This window comes from Gordionus sp. m RMFG-2023, chromosome 1 (genome assembly GCF_954871325.1).
Source record: "Gordionus sp. m RMFG-2023 chromosome 1, tfGorSpeb1-WG-v2, whole genome shotgun sequence".
NCBI classification, from domain to species: Eukaryota; Metazoa; Nematomorpha; class Gordioida; order Chordodea; family Parachordodidae; genus Gordionus; species Gordionus sp. m RMFG-2023.
Genome location: NC_088775.1, coordinates 51,416,279 through 51,432,814, shown reverse-complemented (window position 1 = coordinate 51,432,814; position 16,536 = coordinate 51,416,279). Strand labels below are relative to the sequence as shown.

The 16,536-nt window shown below is 26.9% G+C and overlaps 1 long non-coding RNA gene across 1 annotated transcript; it reads right to left on the bottom strand.

The window, feature by feature from the left end:
• Positions 1-231: 231 nt before the first annotated feature.
• On the bottom strand, positions 232-911 carry LOC135922089 (uncharacterized). Its single transcript, XR_010570729.1, has 2 exons — positions 626-911; positions 232-578 (listed from the first exon to the last, which is right to left on the bottom strand). It is a non-coding gene; the product is annotated as an uncharacterized LOC135922089 (long non-coding RNA).
• Between the last annotated feature and the right edge of the window lie 15,625 nt (positions 912-16,536).

Genomic DNA, 16,536 nt, shown 5'->3' with positions numbered 1-16,536 from the left:
AAACAATAAATATAAAACTAATTTGAAAATTAATACCAAGAGATAAGATTATATATATAGGATATACTATTAAAAGTAAAAATATTTTAAACATTCTCAATAACTGCAATAGGGTTGCTAAATGTTAAGGTTTAATAGTTATTAAGATCTAATCATATAACTCCATAAAATATTAAATTCATAAGTTTATTTCTTTAATTATAATAAATATTATGAATAATATAAAAATCATTTTAATCACAAAAATTAACAACTTTATTAGATATTATATATTTTTTATTAAAATATACAAGATTTATTATTATTATATAAGTAATAATAATTGATAGGATATTTTTGAAGTTATTGCATTATTTTATAATAATAATATGTTGCCATAAGACATAAAGCTTTGTTAGTTCAGATATAAATTCAGAATGTTCTATTCCATATTAAAAATCTATACATCCATGAAACTCATTTTTATACCAATGAATAAGTCACTGTATAGACATTTCATCAAGGCTTAAAATAATATATAATTGTACATGCGAATTGGATTGAATTGTTAATCCTTTTGAAGGAAGAATCTAAAAAACCTAAAATAAAATAATTTTAAAGTTATAAAAATAAGTTTATTTCTAACCTAGCCTTATTTGTATTTGTTGACTTCAAATTCTTAAGAATTATAAAACATCCTACTGAGCAAAATTTTAAAACTAATTAAAATAATCCAGCCATGCAAGTAAGAAATCGGTGTGCAATAACAGCTCCTAGACCATCTTCGGAAGCGTCACAAGAAATCACGACAGGGATATCGGCTGAATAAGGAATTATTGTATCTTCTTTTGACAATATATTTTTAACTTTAGTAAATATTTCATTTTCTTTAGCTGACCAAAACCAACCAACATTTTTACTCGTTAGTCGGTGTAAAGGCGCACAAAAGAATGCAAATTTTTAATAAATACCTCATGATAATTCACTATTCCAATAAATGAACGTAGTTCTTTAACATTGGAAGGTGTTTTAAAAATTTTTATAGCGCTAATCTTATCTTCTGTAGGGTGAATTCCGAAACTGTCAATAACATGACCTAAATAAGTGACTGACTTTTCTCCGATTTTAATTTTATTAGTCGTCGTGGTCAGTCCAGCCTTCTCAAATCTTCTAAATACTTCTTCCAAATTAACTATATGATCGGAATTATTCTCACCTGCAATAATTATGTCGTCTAAAAATACACTAACCATAGGAATTCCCTTTAATAGGTTTTTCATAAAGCGTTGAAATATTATCGGAGCGCTAGTCAAACCAAATGGAATTCTTTAGTATCGGTAATAACCGACATGTGTCGAAATTACTAAAAGGTCCCTACATTCTGGACTAACTCCGAATTGTAAAAATGCATCTCTTAAATCTATTGTTGAAAATATTTTACCACCCGCGATTTTATTTGTTAGGTCGACGAAAGTTGGTAGTAAATCGTTATCGATCGCTAGATATTTGTTGATTGTTAAACGAAAATCTCCGCATATCCGTATGGCACCGGATTTCTTTAAGATATTAACCGTTGGCGTAGCCCAAGTGATTGGAGTTATTGTTGGATCCACCTTCTCGATAACGCCTTCGTCTAAAGTCTGTCCAACTCAGCTTCAATGGTTCGACGCAACGGAAAAGGAACTCTTCTTGCTGGTAATGCAATCGGTAACGTGTTCGGTTCTATTCGGATGACTGCCTTTTGCAGTTTGATTTCACCTAATTTTTTTTTAAAAACTTGAGAGAATTTTGAAACAATCGTATTTAAAGAGGGAATATTCATATTCATATTTATTTTATTAATACGAACTTCTTCCGGTAGTTTTATATCAAATTCTCTAATGAAAGGCATCCCAAAAATAATGGAATTCTCCCCTTTAACTACCCAAATAAGTAAAAATTTCGAAATATTTTTTACTTTGATTTCTACGGTACATATACCTAGTACTTCGATTTGGATATGATTATATCCCACTAATTTATAAGCCGGTGATAGTTGTGGTCTGCCAATACGACTCCAGGTGACCTCATCAATCACACTACACGCGGCGCCGGTATCAAACTCCATAGCTAGCTGCAACCCATTTATCTTCGCATCGATGGTAGCTTTATTTGAAAATGACAGGCGAGGTGTCCGTGGCAGAATCATTTGTATGGCATGGGTTCTACAATCTTTCGCTATGTGGTTTGCCTTACCGCAACGAAAGCATATCACTTTCTTTTGAATAGAGTTAGGTTTGATACTAGGTCTATAATTATTATTAGGAATATAATTGTTTATAAAGTGTTTATTATTATTGAATCTATTGACGTTAGTATAATTATTATTTCTAAAATAATTATTTTTCGAACCCTGTGTTGGCTTATTTTAATTATTTTATTAACTTCAGTCTGGGTTTCATTTTCCAACGAAGACAGCGCGATCGCTAAACGCACGGTCTCTTCAAAAGTAATATTGCCTTCGATATACTTTGGCCGAAGTTCTTTGTCCAACTCAGGTAAGCCTACTCCTAGGATAAATATATCTCTTAAAAGTTCATCAAAAGGCGGTTTAAAATTACAAAGAGAACAGACAGTTTTAACCCTAATTGAAAAGTCAATAATCGTCTCATTACATCTTTTTAGCGTAAAAAATTTTTTCCTATTTACGAAAATGCTCGAACTATCCTTGAACACCAAATTTAAGCTTTTTATTAAAGTATCATAATTTATCATCTCTAAATTTATTGGAAAGTGAAAGTTCTTAATTTTGATAAGATTGTCTGTTCCGATATAGGCTAAAAGCAGGTCTTTTTTTGTATTTAAATCTATAATATTTCTTACTTTATAAATTACCTCCAAGTTAAATAACTAGTCCTGAATATTTACTTTTTCTTTGACGAATTCTGGAATATGAAATTTAATAGGAACTACTTTCATTGAGTCTTTAACTTTAATAGGGACTACATTCATTGAATCTTCAACTTTAATAGGAGCTACTTCCATTGAGTCTTTTACTTTAAATTTAATAAATCAAATAAATCTTCTCTCAAAATATCGTCGCCAATGAAGTGTTTTATTAAATAAAAGTAAGTAAAAGTATAATTAATACAAAATATCACGTATATATATATCATGAATTCAATCCTTCAGGTTATATAATTTACAAACGAAAAGTTAATATTATATTCAATTTAAATTCAATTTATATTACACTTGTAAACTGAATTGAATTTGTTCCTAAATTATTATATTTATTTACTGTATCACATTAAATTATTAATATTTCATTAAAACCAATTATATACTTTTCTCATATCAAAAATTTTCGCCATATTGGGAACATTTTTTGATTTTCGCTGTTTCGGTCTTCGCTATATCGTGCCCAGGCCAAAATAATGACCGTGACTGCTACTAACGCCCGTGATATTTAGTGAAAAAACTAAATATCACACCCTCGTTTATTAAATATGTGTTTAATTTAATTCTTCTATTTTTTATAATAATTTTAATGATCTAAATATTATTATTTAACAATGAAGAGGAATAAAATAATTTCAGTTGAATTCTATGAAAAACAATAGCCCAGTGTAATTCTGATATTTCAAATCAAACTATGATATAAATTTAGGAAGCTTGTAAGGATTAGGAAATAACTAATTAACCTTAGTTTATAAAATTAGAGTTAAATATGCACAACAAAATCTCTATAGCAAACAATCCAAGTTGAAAAACTAAAAAAAATATGAATATGGGTTCATAAATGCATACATTTTGATTATGCTTATTAATTGTAAAAAATAATTTGAACCCAAGTTTTTTTTAAATAATATCAATGATTCATTGACTAATATTTAATCAAAGAATATTAATTTATAAAATTTTTATTGCCATATATTAATCTCAAAGACTCTAGTTTTTCTTAAATAAAAATTACAATTTTTTACATTTATCTGGTTTCTTAGATTTTAAGCCTCTACTTCTAAAGCATTAATTTGCATTTTTTGTTATTAGATATTTAGACCAATAGTCAAAACTGATAATTAATCTTCTAAAATTTAATAATATATAATTCTAACTATTTTTCTTTACTTTTCATAAAATAATATAAAATGATAAATACAAAAAAAACTTAATCCTATATAGCATGGAGGGTGGTATTAGGCTAATTGTATAAAAAATGTTATTACTTATTTTTTATATGGATCTTTTATCTTAATATTTCTAAGTAAAGTATATATCTCAAAATAATTTAATTTTGTTTGATTATTCAGCACTTATAATGGTTATTTGGAACTTGTGAGGGATTACATAGACCCCACCTAATCTTGCCCATTATGTGAGTTTTTTTTTACCTAATTTGAAGAGCTAAACAATAAATTTTTTTAAAAACTGTTAATAAAAATAGGCTTCAACAAATATATTTTTATGCACAAATACAATTAGTTGACTAGATAATACTTTTTATTAAAATATAAAAAATTATAAATAAATTGATAATTATTTACATGATAAAACTAAACTATAATGAAAATTTAAATTTCTTATATAAATACAACCAATAAATGTATTTATATCAGGAATAATAAATAATGGATGAAATAAAAGCCATTTATGATTTAAAAAAACAAAGATATTAGTTTGAAGCAATGTTGCGGCAGAGGAAATCTCAATATCTGTGGCCCATGTACCATTGCAACCCATTTTGTTCTTCACAATGTAATCCATTGTGCTATCTCCTATGAACCCGCTAAAGAAGTTGATGTGCTTTTCTTGAAGCATAAAAGAAATCAGAATAGTCCTGATCATTTCATGATTATGCTCAGCATTGCTGATTTCTTTGCTAAGACATCTATAATAATATTTAGAATAGATTCTATAAGTGTTATTAATACCTGAAAAAGCAATTTCCATCACTTATAATTGGATCAATATCATCAGGATAATGATATTGAGTACTTTGTGACACAATCAAAGTCATGCCTAACTTATCAGAATGATATTTTTTCCATTCTGTTGTTGTTGGCTGGAAAACAAATGGAATTTTGACTGGTTGATAATTATGAACAAGTTTATTTACTAAAATAAATTTAAAATGTATAGTAGTTATATTACAACTAACCAAATGCAAATTTTAAAGTTTGGGGTTCACTGCTAGTACCTTTTGTGATGTCCAGACCCACTTTGTTTGGAAATATATTAACCTTAAATACAATATTTACTATATATAAAAATGTATTTTTATAACTTGAAGATGACAAAAGAGGGCCTGCCATAGCATTTTTGGTGAGATTATTATAAGGTTGTGGCTTGAAGCCCATCTTGTTTGGAAATATATTACTACCTTAAATACAATATTTACTATATATAAAAATGTATTTTTATAACTTGAAGATGACAAAAGAGGGCCTGCCATATCACTTTTGGTGAGATTATTATAAGGTTGTGGCTTGAAGCCCATCTTGTTTGGAAATATATACCTTAAATACAATATTTACTATATATAAAAATGTATTTTTATAACTTGAAGATGACAAAGGAGGGCCTGCCATAGCATTTTAGGTGAGATTATTAAAAGGTTGTGGCTTGAAGCCCATCTTGTTTGGAAATATATTACTACCTTAAATACAATATTTACTATATATAAAAATGTATTTTTATTACTTGAAGATGACAAAAGAGGGCCTGCCATATCACTTTTGGTGAGATTATTATAAGGTTGTGGCTTGAACAGGGTTGCCAGGTCAAAATTTTCAAATTGTGGGAGAAATTAGGTATTTTGTGGGAGAAATATAAAAATTGTGGGAGAAATTGCTAAAAAAAATTTTTTTGACCGGGATTTAGAATTGACTTAGTTATCCACTTATTATTTTTTATAAATAAAAAATCTAATCTATTTTCCAAAATAAAATAGGTAATTATTTTTCAAAATAAAATAGCTAACTTTTTTTAAAATAAAATAGCTAACTTTTTTTCAAAATAAAATAGCCAACTATTTTTCAAAATAAAATAGCCAACTATTTTTCAAAATAAAATAGCCAACTATTTTTCAAAATAAAATATCCAACTCTTTTTCAAAATAAAATAGCCTAACTATTTTTCAAAATAAAATATCCAACTCTTTTTCAAAATAAAATAGTTAACTATTTTCCAAAATAAAATACCCAACTATTTTTCAAAATAGGTAATTACTGTACGACACAAAATTTCTTAGAGTACTATCTTTATTATTAAAAAAACATATTGATTTATTATAATATATTAATTTTGTTTAAAAATAATAACCAACGATCTTTTTTAAATACAAAAGAATGTAAACAAGATAAAATTTTATAAAAAATTGTAATTTTACAATGTAAAAAAATAAATGGGGGAAGGGAATATGATATTTTGAGGTATCAAAAATCTTCAAAGCATAAATCAGTACAGGGCATTCTATCAACATCTATTTCAAAACAAAAATATTCTTCAAAAGTAAGAAATAATATAGATGCAACTACAGTTGCGGAAATGGTAAATACCTATCATGCAGTACAACATTCAGAGCGTTACTCAACATCTCAATGTTGGTAGAATCTTTCCCCATAATATTTAACGACTAATATAAATGAATAGAATACTTTGTAGAACACAAAATGAGCAAGGCTATCAACAATGTTTTAGAATATAAATCCAGAAGGTCAATTCTTGACGATTTGAAAGATGTGCAAACATATGCAATTCTAACAGATGCATCTAATAAGGAGATATCAAAACATTTCCCTTGATCCTCCCCTATTTCAACAAAATTAATGTCATTTTAATAAAACTATTAAAAAAATTTTCTCCAGATATGAAATATCCAAAGACATAGCTAACCATATATAATGGTAAATATGGCAGATTTGGCATTACCAATGAATTGCATGGTAGCTTTCTGATCTGATAATTCCTCAGTGAATTTGGCAAAAACCAGAGTGTATTTACAGAATTGAGTCAGCATAATGTTGGTTGACAGGTTCCTCCTAATACGCGCCATCGTAGAATTTTAAAATACAAACCTTTAAAAAATAAATAGATTATAAAAGCTGTCCTATTTGAAAATAATTTTCAAAAATAAATGGCAGAAGTATATTTAGGAATTTTACATATAGGAAATCTACTATATGCTGTTAATATGCAGTTGCAATCAGAAGAATATAATTTAATAAAGGCCAGGGCCGTAGCCACGGGGGGGCCCAGCCCCCCCAAAAATTTTTTTGGCCCCCAAACCTGGCCCCCAGAAAAAATCTTTGGCCCCCAAAAATGGCCCCCAAAAATTTTTCTGGCCCCCCAAATTTGAAATTTTTTTTTAGAATTGATTATTTTTATATTTTTAATATAAATTTTGAATATTTATTCAAAAATATTCAAAAAACATGTCTATTTAGAATTAATTATTTTTATATTTTTAAAATAAATTTTGAATATTTATTCTACAAATATGTCTAGTTTGTATTTTTCTATCCAGTTTTATTTTTATTTTTATCCAATATTAAATTATCCTTCATTCATTTTTTTTTCATTTGTTTTTGTTGTGTATAACATTCTCTATAGGTATCACATTTATATTATAATATATAACCAGTTATTTTATTTTACAGCGTTTATTTTAAAATTATGAAGAAATAATCAGTTATTAACTCTTATTTTAAGTTAAAGTTAAACAAATGTCAAGCAACATCACCTCTACAAACTACTATTAATACTACATCAGAAATTTCAGAAACTGATTAGACCGATTTACAGAAGATGATTTTAATATTTTTTCATCTTTTAATACATTGCCCCCCCCCCTCCTTGACCCTGATTATTTTTTATCAGGTAAAATGGCCCCATTAAAATCCCTCTTAAAATATGTAAACACTGCATCATGAAATGAAGATAGCAAAAGGATTGCTAGCTTCGGAAGCTAAAGAAAATCATAATTTTGAAAATATCTTACATATTATGTATAAAAAAATATAATCATGCATTTAAAGAATTATATAAATGCTACTCAGCAGCGATAAACGGCTTCTTGTGAGGCCTCGTTCTCTACATTAAAGAGAATTTTATCAAGCAGTAGAGAGTCTATGAAGGATAAACGTAAACAAAATTTAGTATTAATGGCGTATGAAAAAAGAATAACGCAGAATTTATCTTTTAGTTCATTTATATTAAAATTTAAAAATAAAAATCGCTGTATTCTATTATAGTAATATTTTGGTATATGCATATTATAGTATTATTTTGTTTTGTATATTCATATTATAGTATTATTTTGTTATTAAATTTTTAATAAAAATAGGAAAAAATTTCTATGAATGTGTAATTATTTGTTTGATTTTAAAAAAATAGTGGCCCCCTCAAGTAAGCACTTGGCCCCCCTAAGTGAAAATTCCTGGCTACGGCCCTGATAAAGGCTCACTAAATTATGCTGCAGAAATACCAAAGTAAGAATATTACTATTATCGGATAATTATTAATAAGATTTAATATGATGTCATGTTTGAGGAGATTGTAATGCTTCTTTATTTTTATGATTTGCCAAAATATTCAAAATATTAATTTTACAATGTAAAAAATAAATTTATTTGATTTTATGCAAATGTATAAATAAGATTTTATAAAATATAGAAAGTCAAATAGTTATAGTTAATTATATTTTATATGAGATTTAAAGGAACTAAACGTTTACCGTCGTTATTAAGATATTTATAAAAATCCTGGCATGACATTTTATAATTTTGTTTAACCATTAACTCGGCCTCTTAGGATATCTTAAGCTTAGATTAAAGATGATTAAGATAATAATATTTTCTAAGATGAGTTCCACTTTCATTGCTAATTTTTAAAAATATTACTTCTAATATTAATAATATATTTTTTAATATATAATAGTACATAAGCAATTTATATTGAAAATAATTTTTCTTTTTATATATTTAATTATAACATTTTATTGTCCAAAAAAACAACATCAGTATTGGAAACTAGTGCTTTAACCTCAAAACAATCTAAATCTCACCTAGAAGATAACCATCATGGTATATATATAAATAAAAATATAAAAAAGCACTAGTTTCCCATACTATTCTAACTTCAAATTTTGAAAATGTCGAATGGATTGGATGGAGAATTTAAAATTAGCGGAAAAATAAAATAAAAGAACTAGACATATTTTTCGAATAAATATTTAAAATTTATTTTATAAATATAAAAATAATCAAATACTGTCTCTCAAAATTATTATTTATATATTAAAAACATTAAAATGCTAAAAAAAAAATTGTGGGAGATTTTTGTGGGAGATTTCTAATTGTGGGAGTTTTGTGGGAGTGAGATGTATGTGGGTAAACTAAAAAATTGCGAGAGACTCCCACTGATGGGGGGAGGCATGGCAACCCTGGGCTTGAAGCCCACTTTGTTTGGAAATAATTTTCTGTCTAGATTTATTAAATTATTTTATATAAAATAATTTTGTTACTTGCTGAAAATTTTCTCTCTTTCCTCGAAAGACCTATCACTGATAAGTCAAATTGTCTGTATCTACCTCTTTTTTACATTATGAGAGGCATTTTGATATTTTTTAGCTTTTTAAGAGTTTCATCATTATCCATGGTTTCATTTTCAATAATAATTGATGAAGTTTTTAGGACTGGAATAATTACATTTGTGTCTATATTTAATATTAAAAAATATTTTACAAAATTAAGCATACCTTGTTGACTGTTTAACAATTTGGGAATAACTATGGGATTGGGAAAAATATTTTGATTCACTTCCATAACATCAAAATATTTTCCTGCTTGGACAATATCTTCAAGTTTTCTAAATTTTTCAATAAATACATCAAAGATTTCTTGAGGAAGGTGTGACATTAACCCTGAAAAGGGCAGCAATATTATTTGTTAAAGGAATAGTATGATGTTTTGATATATTTAAAAATGATTGTGATGTTTACAGGTGGCAATAATAATGTATCTTGCATATATTTTTTGGTCCATCTCTCACCACATAGATGACTAAGATAAATGTTTAATTTGGATGTAGCATGAAGTGCTAATATATGACGACAAGGAAGCTTGATGCATGTCAAAAATCCACAGGTACAAGAATCCAATGTTACTTTAAACTCAACACCCTTTTCACAGATGAATCCAGTGTTTACAATGGTATCGATATTGAATAATTGAAATTGATTGTGGAGCAAAATTTCATTTAAAACAATTTTAAATGCATATGGGGTTAGAAGTTTGGAGTATGCATGCTCCGGGGTATAAGATGCATATGTTACAACAGGTTGTCTCTCTATAGTCATTATATTTCTAAATTTTCTTTCAAAAGCCTGAGAACCAACCACTGTTGATAAATCTGAAAAAAGATCGTTCAATGGTGAATATTTATTTACAACTCTTTTTATTTTTTGATTTAATGATTCAAGTCGGTTATTTGTCAGATTTAGAAGATGGGGTGATTCGTTTCTCCAGTATATGACCCATTCTTTCCTGATTTGGTGCCAATTTATATTAAAATACAATGAAACTAATGGCAAATCTAATTCAATAAGTTTTGAATAAAGATCATTATAAATCTCCTCTGTTTTGCTATACACCATTTTTTCCATTATATCCAATACTATTTTAACCTCCGATGATGTGATATTTCGTTTATCAGCTGTAATTTCTCTTTTAAAGATCCTTAGAGCATGAAAAATACATATATGGATCCTAACAACTGGGAAGCTATCATAGAAGGCATTTCTATCTGCCATATCTTTATCCGCAACTATTACTTCAAGATCTTGCAAATTATTATGTGATTTCATAAAATCACACATTTTTAGCTTTCACTTTGTACAAGCCAAAGTGATACAATTTGTGACTCGCCGTTCCCATCTACAACTAAAATCATGAAAAGAGGGATTCCGTAATTATTTAATTTATAAGTTGCATCCACAAACATTACTTCAGGAAATCTTTTGAGATGATGGAGTTAAGACACCAGGAGAAGCATCGAAAATGCTAGAGCCTGATGACATTCGACCTTTTAGTAACATTTTTAAGAATTGACAAAATTAATTTTTTAATTTAATAGGTGCCCCGCCTTCCAACTTGAAGATTGTAGATGGCGAAGTAGACAAGCTCAATAGGAACGGTATTAATTTGCATAATTAGTAGATTTATACATATTTTTTAGATGATGAAATTATATTAGAGACAGTGGTTTCTAAAAAAGATGTTAAAAATCTTTTTATTCTTACAAATAGGAATTGGAAAATATACCACTCACTTCGCTATAATTGGGATATCAAGAAAAGATATCCCAAATTTAAAAATGGCATCATGAGTGAAAATTTTTCCGCTGAAAGGATAATTGGCGATGGTAATTGTCTTTTCAGGTATGGATAATTAAAATAAATTAAATTGTTAATCATTATTATAGATGTATAAGCAAAGAAATTTGCGAGGATGAATGCCACTATCACTTCCTGAGATCGGAATGTGTGCACTTTATGGAAAGTAAAGACGTGGCAGAGCAGATGGAGGGGTTTCTGGGAGAACCCGTTGATGCGTACCTGGAGAGGACTGCATGGCTCAAAATACCGTTTATGGTACAGAGGTGGAGATAGTTGCAATGGCAACTTTGCTCCAGACAAATATTTTAATACATACTATTTATAAATGGGCATACTATATGCCCATTAAAAAATTAAGTTATATTAAAAAATTTAATGTAAATATTTATTTAATAAATCATAGCGAACATTTTGATCGCATAATTAATTTTGATTAATATTTATATCGCATATATTATTAAATGATTTTTTTGATCTTTATATTTATAAAAATTAAGGATTTTAATAAATTATTCTGAAAATTGTTTCTAACTTTGAGCAGTAACGTGATAATAGATAGTGCAAGATTTATTTGTTAATCTTTGATATTTTCGAATTAAACCTTAAATAAATATATAAATTTTTAACACTAAATATTAAATCTAATAATTTCTAAAGAGAATAAGGCAAAATTGTCTTAGATATCATAGGATATAGAAAAAATAATATTTATTATTCATACGTCAGTTATAAATGCCAATATCACTAAATTTATTATATTTAATATTTATATGTCAGTCATAAACGTCAATATCACTAAAAATATAATATTTAATATATGCACGTCAGTCATAAACGTCAATATCACTAAATATTGGAGTATATAAAAAAATGGAGTATTTTTAAAACATTACACCGGCCCGAACCCGATTATTTTAAATAGAATTAGGCCCGAGCCCGGCTCGAAGCCCGTTCGGGCCGAGCCGGACTCAGGCAGGGAGCAACTCTGCAGATCTCTAGTTATTTTACATACAATTTTTCAAATTTTTATTCTTACACCACAAAGTTCATTGAAGATGGAATTCGATGCATTTCTTTAAATGAATGAATTTAAATGATTTTTATTTTAATATGGAAATTAATTTTTATAAGTACTCAAAATAAACGATATATGTTATTTAGCGTCTACTTTCTATAAATTAAATCACATGTATATGTGATCCTATCCTAGGATTAAGAAAAAATATTTGCCACCGATTTTTAATGTACCGAATATTAAAGGTTCAAAGATTAATTTTTTGAAGTATCTGTATATAGATCCATTTAAAGTCTTAAACAACTCTGGTGATTATATATATAAAATAATAATTTGTATAATTCTTTATGAATTTGATTTCTTTTTTTTATATATAGAGTCGGCTCAAACGGCTAATTGAGCCGCTCGAGTCTGAGCCGTATTTTACGATTCCAGTTCGAGTTCAGAGTCGAAAATACTCGACTATTTAACAACACTACTATAACTTGAAACTTTACTTTACTCTGAGGATGTCTTTTTTTTGTAATGTAAATTAATTTTCTTATATAATTTTCTTGGAAGTACAGCCTGTATACAAGCATTTTACCTTATATTATTGCTTGGTATCTAAAAATAGGTCCAACTATATCGAATATTAAAAAATATCAAAAAGACAAATAAGCTAAAATGGCGACCAATATGGCCCCGAAAGGTTGAAAGGAGATAATTTAAAATATTCGTATCGTCCCGTAATCTCGAATTATGATTAACGTTATACATTTTGCCGCTTTACGAAAAGGTGAAAAAAGGTGAAATTGGATTTACAAGCTAAATACCATTTTTCAATAATCAACCCAGCATAATACTTTGAGTTTATATAAATAGGAAGTATAAAGGTAACCATTTTTTTTAAAACTATTAATTAAATATGACATGCAGATATTTTATGCTATTCTAATTACATAATTATATTTATATATAATATAAAGGTGCACATTCTATTATCAATCAAAAGGGTCATATCCTACCCAGACCAAATCTGATATGTATAATATTAAATATTCGTAGATCAACTTGCCCTTAAATATAGACCTTTCAATACTCCATTCAGTCTATAGAAAATATTGTATATATTCTCCAATACTAATATAACAAAGTACAATATTTAACAAAAAAGATATATCGGGTGTAACTAAACTGAGAATTAACAGGTAAACTGAGAATTAACAGGTAAAATTTATTTATGGCTTATCAATTATATTTTAAAAACTTTAAAAAAAAGGTTTTTATTATAAAAATTAAATTTATCAAAAATTAAAATTATTTAAATATATAAATTAGAATAGAAAAGATATTGTAGTTTATAAATTTATAATATGTATAACAGATCTATTATATAGAAAATAAAACACCCATAATATTTTATATATAATAAAACAAATTCCTCTAAATGGCGTAAATTATAAAAATTTTAGTTTTTAATTAACTTCGCTCTGGATTAATTGATTTGGTACCTCTTATATAAACATAAAATAAAAAAATTTTTAAGTTTCCATCATTATTTTTGGAGTTATGATATGGATTCTCCGTTTAGTCAATTTTTTAATTTTTTTTTAGATTTTTGGGATTTGTAAAATATTTTATTTTTTTTGACTCATTTAGTGTAAACTAACTTATATTAACATAAAATGAAAAAATTTTTAAGTTTCCATCATTATTTTTGGAGTTATGATGTGGATTCTCAGTTTAGTCAATTTTTTAATTTTTTTTTAGATTTTTGGGATTTTAAAAATATTTTATTTTTTTTGACTCATTTGATGTAAACTAACTTATTTTAACATAAAATGAAAAAATTTTTAAGTTTCCATCATTATTTTTGGAGTTATGATGTGGATTCTCAGTTTAGTCAATTTTTTAATTTTTTTTTAGATTTTTGGGATTTTAAAAATATTTTATTTTTTTTGACTCATTTGGTGTAAACTAACTTATATTAACATAAAATGAAAAAATTTTTAAGTTTCCATGATTATTTTTGGAGTTATGATGTAGATTCTCAGTTTAGTCAATTTTTTAATTTTTTTTTAGATTTTTGGGATTTTAAAAATATTTTATTTTTTTTGACTCATTTGGTGTACTAACTATATAAACATAAAATGAAAAAATTTTTAAGTTTCCATCATTATTTTTGTAGTTATGATGTGGATTCTCAGTTTAGTCTTTTAATTTTTTTTTAGATCTTTGGGATTTCTAAAATATTTTATTTTTTTTGACTCATTTAGTGTAAACTAACTTATATTAACATAAAATGAAAAAATTTTTAAGTTTAATAATAATTACTTGTCCATAATCACTGATATTTGGACGGATGACTATAAAAATCTAAGTTTTTTAACCATTATAGGACATATTATCATTAAGGATTTTAAATTAAAAACATTTGTTTTGGACACAATGGCAATGGATGAAAAAAACGTCAAAATTAAAAGTGTAATCAATTAATTTTAGGAGAACATACAGAAGTAGAAAATACTTAAATAAATATGCTGTGAGTGATAACAGAGCAAATTTTATAAGTGCATTCAAAGATGACGAAACGCTTGCATGTATATGCCATATACTAGATAATATTATGCATTATATTTTTGACAATTGTTTAACTGAAATAGAATATAAATGGTGTAAAAAAATAGTACAATATTTCAAACAATCTACAGTTAATAGCAAACTAAGCCACACCCTTTAACGAGTTGTAATAGCGAGAATAACTAGATGGAACTCTGTATATATCATGATACACAGCTTCTTAAAATCATATTCTGAAATACAGGTGTACTTGTTTAGCAACAAGAATTAAATAGATTAGCCACAATTGATATCAGCATCATACGCGAGTTAGATAAATTTTTATCATATCTAAAGAAGGCTCGGATTATCTGAAAGCAGATTCTCGTCCCACAATAAATGAAGTTTGTCTATGGAAATAAAAATTAATAAAATTTTGTTAACCTTCTGAACGTGATACAATAACAATCAAAACCTTAAAATACAGAACAAGATTTCTTTTAAAAGATTATTATGCAGGAACTACATAAGTTAGGCTTAATTCTAGATTCGAATTTCTAAAGACTTAAGTTTTTAATAAAAGAAGAAAATGATATATATAAAACAATCTTAAAAATGCTAAATGATATAAAATTAGATGATATGCATAAGTCAATGCCAACTATCATTTATAACTTTCCTAACTTATCCTAAACTCATAAAAAACCGTATATTCTAAATGGTCAATACCAACTATCACTTTCTTAATTCATCTTACACTCATAAAAGACCGTATATTCTAAATAAAAAATTTAGAGAATTTTTAGATGATTCTGATGAAGCATCAACATCACCGATGAAAGCTGTGAGGATGAACTTAAAAGATTTATATAAGATAAATAACAAGAGAATATTTTGAAGTTTTGGAAGCAAGAATATTCATTCCCTTTTTTAAGAAAATTATCGGGTAAAATTTTGTCAGCTGCAAGTTCGGCTTCTAGTGAAAGGTTATTTTCTGTAGCCAATCTCTTATTAGAGGAAAGGCGTACAAAATTGAAATAAAAAAAGATGGGCATTCTTCTTTTTCTAAATAAATTTAGATTTATAGATTATTTATTTTTGTTATTAATATGGATTAATTCAAAAAAGTGTGAAATTATAGCTATAGTTTTGAAAAATTTAAAAACACCGTGAATTTTCGGACGTGACAGGCGTTAATCAAAATATTGCTTGTCGTGAGCGGGCAGGTCTGGTCGAAAATTTTTTAGTGGTAGCGTGAATGGGCGTGTATTTTTTTTATTGTCACCGTGAGCGGGCGGGCCGTGAATAAAAAATTAGGCCCGCGCCCACCTCAAGTTCCAAGCCTAGTCCTACCCATTATAATTTTGTAAATTTTTTCTCGTCGGAGATAGTTAAATTTTTAATATCATCACATGAACGGGAAATATCTGATTTACCAATTAGTCTAATATGGAAAAAAACATGTAAATTTCGTATTAAGGGAAACTGGGAAGGCCTGGGCAACCACTTATTAGAGAATCATGACAAATAAAATAAAAATAACCGACTCTTATACTTTTTTGTAATATGATCAATTAAAATTATATCTAAAAAATATGTTGTTTATTATATAGGGTTATTGTTG